Here is a 6000-nt window from a genome sequence, read left to right on the forward strand (position 1 = left end):
CTCAGGCCCCCATGTGGTCCAGTCTCAACACAAATTTCCATTGAGGAAAAAAAAAAAGGCAGTGTGATAAAAAAAAGTGATTCGTGCCAGTTAAATATTTATAACAGTTGCTTGTGAAAATAACAAAGGAAAAATATTTATCTGACGCTCGGGAAAAATTGCTAAGACATTCTTGACATCCTTTTCCTTCCAAAATGATCAACATTAAACCACGAGGTTCTCCAAGCCGCCACGTGTGGCCCCAGGTCAGATTGTTGCCTGAGCCCAAGGGGGCTGTGCAGGCAGTGGCCCAGCCCTTCCCTTCTTATCACTGCCACCCATCCCTCAAACCCGGCTGCCTCTGCTTTTTCTCCTATTGGTAACTAGACACCCTCCTCCTCCTCGCCACGGGGCCTTACTGCCTCCCCCATCTCTGCCTTCACCTGCCTCGGGCGTCATTCTTGCCATCCATTGGCGGTTCTATCTCAGGTCTGTTGAGATCTTTCCTTTTTCAGCAGACCCTTGGTTCTGCCGACTTCTGCTCCAAAATGACCTCAGCACCGGGGCCTCCACTGTCTTCTCTGAATTTCTTGACTCCTGTACCACTGGTTCATTGGAAGGACTGATGTTGAAGCTGAAGCTCCAATACTTGGGCCACCTGATGTGAAGAGTTGACTCATTGGAAAAGACCTTGATGCTGGGAAAGATTGAGGGCAGGAGGAGAAGGGAACGACAGAGGATGAGATGGTTGGATGGCATCACCGACTCAATAGACATGGGTTTGCGGGGACTCCGGGAGTTGGTGATGGACAGGGAGGCCTGGCGTGCAGCGGTGCATGGGGTTGCAAAGAGTCGGACACGACTGAGAGGATGAACTGAACTGAACTGCACCACTGGGCCTGTGGGAACCTACACTCCCTACCTCCAGTTGCTCTTTGGCTCCTGACTCTGGCCTCCACCTTTAAATGCAGCTTCCCGGAGCTCCCTTGGGGCTCACGTCTACACTGCCGGCTTGTTTGGCAATGTTCGCTCATATTCAGACCCCAGCTCTCCTGGCTTTGGGTCCCCTCTCCACCTCGGTGATTCCCCTAGGCGTTGGAGGGAAAGGGGAGAGCGGAGGAGGCCGGTGGGGAGCAGATGAGAAAGGCTTTGGATTTAGAGTCAGGGCTCTTAGCATCCATTCCCCAATTCTGCCACTGATTCTAGGCTATGGGTTTCCCTCTCTGGGAAATAAATAAAGTTTCCTTGTGTAGAAATAAAGAGATGAATAAACTAGTCATGAAGATCCCTTCCGGTGTCATGTTTGAGAGCATGTGGTTTGCAGTCAGGCTCAGGATCACACCCCATTTCTACCCCTCTGAGCATCTGTAAAACTGACCTCCCGGTGTTTTATGAGGATTAAACGAGAGACTGACTACAGAGGACTTATCACAGTGCCTGGCACTCGGTGAACCCTCAGTGTCCGCTGCTAATGTGATGATGACTTACCACCACTCTATCATTGAGCTAACCTTAGAAAGCTTTCCGTTTCTTGTAGGTTTATACAATCAACCTTTCAGAGCCACATCGCAGTCTTTATTCTGGTTTATCACACTTGTTCAATAAGACCACTCCCCGCAGTGGACAGTGCGACTCTCCATTCAGCCAGCAGGGATATCAGAATGGCACGGCAGGAAGAGAGAACAGCCCCCAATAGCGACTGAGAGTCACTCTTGCTTCCACTAATAAGAAAACATCCATCAAGAAGGAGCTGGTTCAACAGGCCTGGCACTCTGGGAGATGCCCAGTTAATCTGTCATCAGGGCTCGGGTGTCCTTCCCGAGCTTGGGGAAGCGTGGTTGGGTGCAGGGCAGGGAGGCGCTGGTCTTGACTGACAGAGAACAGAATCAGGGAACTGGAGAGACAGCAAGCAGGGCTGAAGCCAAAACTGAGAAGTTGTCAGATGGTCCCACCTGTCCTGCAAACTCAGCCGCCCCCCAGCCTGAGTGGGAAGCTGGATTCAGAGGGGGCGCTTACCCTGTGGTGACCTGACCCTTCTCTGGCTGGTTGGTGGGTTCCCTGCATGTCTGGCCACCAGGCATACATTCTAGAAAGAATACAGACATCTGGCTCCTCCAGCAGCAGAGAGGACTTGAGCTCCCTGTTTCTAGCCACAAAGGGCATTTTCCTTTGTGCTGGAGGTCATCTTACTGGCTGGAGCTTGAAGATGAGCAGTTCCCCTGAGCAGAGCTGGCAGCAGCCTTTGATTGCTAGAAAGCAAGACCGACTGTATACCTCGGGCCCAGTGAGACTCAGCAAGCTCACACTGGCCCACCTGGGACTCAAAATTCACTTCGGTCCTCCATTCATCCATTCCGAAGACAGTTATTGAGTGCCAATCAGGCGCCCAGCCCTTGATAGGAGTTGGAACTGACTCAGATCCACGGTTGGAAGACCAGTGAGCCAACCTATCCTTGGAGACAAAAAGCCATTCAGAGCACTTGCTTTTCCCCTCCGGCAACAGTAGGCCAATTCCAATAGCTGGGAGCCACTGGAGAACAGCAACAGGGCTGTTCTGTTCGTTGTTGTCACATCAGCGATGAGTGCAGTGCCTAGAAACTAGAAGGCACTAGGAAAACTTCCTGGAGGAGATGCTTCTTCCAAAAGCGTCTGTGGGTAGATGGCTCCTGAGCGCCCTAGACCAGACAGGCCACATCTGCAGCTATTCCTCTCCAGGGTGTGTTACACACACACACACACACACACACACACACACACACACACACACCACCTATGAGGCTTTGTACCGATGCCCAGCCAGGCCTGACGTGCCTTGTTATAATGGCAATGCCAAGAGGTTGGATGGTGATGGTGATGGTGATGTTCCTACTCCAGCTGAAGAAATCGAGACTCAGGAAGTTTAAATGACTTGCTTATCATCACACCCAACTTCCAATGGAGAAGAAAACGGCAACCCACTCCAGTATTCTTGCCTGGAGAATCCCATGAACAGAGGAGCCTGGTGGGCTACTGTCCATGGGGTCACAAGAGTCCAACGCGACTTAGCAACTAAAACACTACCACCAACTTCCAAAAGCTGTCTTCCTGGAGTGTCGGCATAGAGGACACCATCAAGGAGTTTGGAGTGAGGATGTGGAGTCTAGAAAAGCTTAGGGAAGGGCAGGAGGAGCCAATGCTACCAGTTTGGGAACCAGCAGGAGGTGGGGCTTCCAGCCTAGACTCAGGATGGACCTGTGGTGTGTGTCCTTGGGTGGGGGCTTCAGGATGAAGACCTCAGAGCCCTCATTCCTTTCAGTTCAGTTCAGTAGCTCAGTCGTGTCCGACTCTTTGTGACCCCAAGGACTGCAGCACACCAGGCTTCCCTGTCATCACCAACTCCTGGAGCTTGCTCAAACTCATGTCCATCGAGTTGGTGATGCCATCCAACCATCTCATCCTCTGTCGTCCCTGTCTCCTCCCACCTTCAATCTCTGCAGAGTAATAATTCAGCAACTCTGATTGGCTGCCGGCTTGCAGAATGGGGTGGGTAGGCTGAGGCTGTGGCAAGATGGAGCACTAGCTATGTGTATTTCCTCCCAGTGACTGTGAGCAGACTAAGATGGGCCGAGAGTCAGTTTTCGCAGGTGAGGCCAAGGTGGGGTCAGGGACCCAAGCTGTGTTTGTTCAGTAACCGAGCCTCCGTCTTCCCCAGTAGCCCCTGCCTGTTTTAAGGTGAAGCGCAGATCTTTAAGTTAATAATTAGCTTGTCACAAGCTCATCAATGCCCCATCAAGGGAGTGGCAGAAAGGCAAGGAGGGGAGGCGGGGGAAGGGAAGAGGGCCCAGCCCACACACCCCAGGCGGCTGCAGCCCCTGCTCACCTGGCCCATAATAAATAGGATGAAAGGCGCTCCTGATAAATGCCCGTGTCAGGGAGAGATTTTACCTTCACTCAGAAACAATGTAATATCTCGGCTATTACCCCAAATAATTTATCAATGTGTAATAGCTTTGTGCAGACCTCAGATAGGAGGGGAGCTGCGCTATCAGAGATGGATGTAGCCTACCTTCGGCTTTTAATTTTTAATGTTCGCAGCCAGCTTTGCATTAAAGGCCAGGTGTCATATAAAGCCTTAATGTAAGAGGGGAGTTCATGAATTCTAATCAAGGGAGGAGCGCTCCCTGGCTGGCTGCTGTCACCTCCCACTGTTCTTATTGATCTTTTGTTTTCTCCCCTCCTGTTCTTCCAGCTCTCCTAGCTCTCCCCTCTGCCCCCTCCACCTCATCCCTCCTTACCCTCCCTGCCCTGGGGACCCTTCCCCATCCCACCGTGGGCTTTCCCCCGCCCAAGTCTCAGCCTTTTCTTCCCCAGAAGAGGGTCTCTGGCTGGATGGGCCGGGCAACAGAGATTCTACAACATCTGGACCAGATGGCCAAACTCCAGTGTGCAAAATTCCATTCCCTTTCCATTCATTCATTCCATTTTTTAAAATTTATGTATTCATTTCTTTTTCTTTCATTCATCCAAAAAGTAGTTTTGAATGCCCACAGGGGTCCAACTCTTTGCTGGGGCGCATGGACAAGGTTAGAGGCCAGAGAGGTGGCTTCTGTCCCTTGTTGTTCAGTCACTAAGTCGTGTCTGACTTTTCGACCTCATAAACTGTAGCTCCTCTGTCCTCCACTCTGCCCCTTAGAGGGATGTATAACCTAGTTGGCACAAGGCTCCTTCAGCCAATACATGTGTACTCGTGACTTGAGATGGCTACATAAGATTTAAAGGAAACCCTCAAATGGCATAGTCTCAGTGAGGTCTTAGAGGACAGTCTTTTAAAATTTGAGTGCCTAACTGTGCATACACACACCCATGCCCACCCCTGTCCGCATTCATTGTCCCCAGCTCTGCTACATCCTCCCCAGGGTGCTGACCACCTTCTGCCATATTTTGTAAATTGTGTTTATTTTGCTTAGGATCTGTCTCCTTTTACAAAAATGTAAGCTCCATGAAGGCAGGAATTTTGGCCTATTTTGGCCTGATGTATCCCTGGTGCATAGAACAGTGCCCGACACATAGTGGATGCTCAGTAAATACTACTGATGAATTAAGCGATCAAGAGTCAAGCTCAGAAAAGAGCAGTGGTGTCTGGGCAGTAGGAAGGGGAGGCTTCCAGCCGCAGGCCTCTCCAACTCTTCTGCCCGGAGCCTGTTCTCGCCCTGGGGAATCCTGTTTAAAATGCCGCTGTAGTTCCCCACAGGAACCACAGTCTTCCTCTGGAAGATTCCACTTCTCCAGGGGATCAAACCCAGGTCTCCCACATTGAAAGTGGATGCTTTACCGTCTGAGTCTAGGTGTGTGATCACTCACTCCAAGATCAGACATCCTGGAGTAACAAGCCAAGTGGACCTTAGGAAGCATCACTATGAACAAAGCTAGTAGAGGCGATAGAATTTCAGCTGAGCTATTTCAAATCCTAAAAGATGATGCTGTGAAAGTGCTGCACTCAATATGCCAGCAAATTTGGAAAATTCAGCAGTGGCCACAGGACTGGAAAATCCCAAAGAAAGGCAATGCCAAAAATGTTCAAACTACCACACCATTGCACTCATCTCACACGGTAGCTATGACCAACCTAGACAGCTTATTAAAAAGCAGAGACATTACTTTGCCAACAAAGGTCTGTCCAATCAAAGCTATGGTTTTTCCAGTAGTCATGTATGAATGTGAGAGTTGGACTATAAAGAAAGCTGAGTGCCAAAGAATTGATGCTTTTGAACTGTGGTGTTAGAGAAGACTCTTGAGAGTCCCTTGGACTGCAAGGAGATCCAACCAGTCTGTCCTAAAGAAGATCAGTCCTGAATATTCATTGGAAGGGCTAACGCTGAAGCTGAAACTCCAGTACTTTGGCCACCTGCCATGAAGAACTGACTCATTGGAAAAGACCCTGATGCTGGGAAAGACTGAAGGTGGGAGGAAAAGGGGATTACAGAGGATGAGATGGTTGGATGGCATCACCGACTCAATGGACTTGAATTTGAGTAAACTCCA

The sequence above is a fragment of the Muntiacus reevesi genome, chromosome 7 (genome assembly GCF_963930625.1).
Source record: "Muntiacus reevesi chromosome 7, mMunRee1.1, whole genome shotgun sequence".
Classification (NCBI taxonomy): Eukaryota; Metazoa; Chordata; class Mammalia; order Artiodactyla; family Cervidae; genus Muntiacus; species Muntiacus reevesi.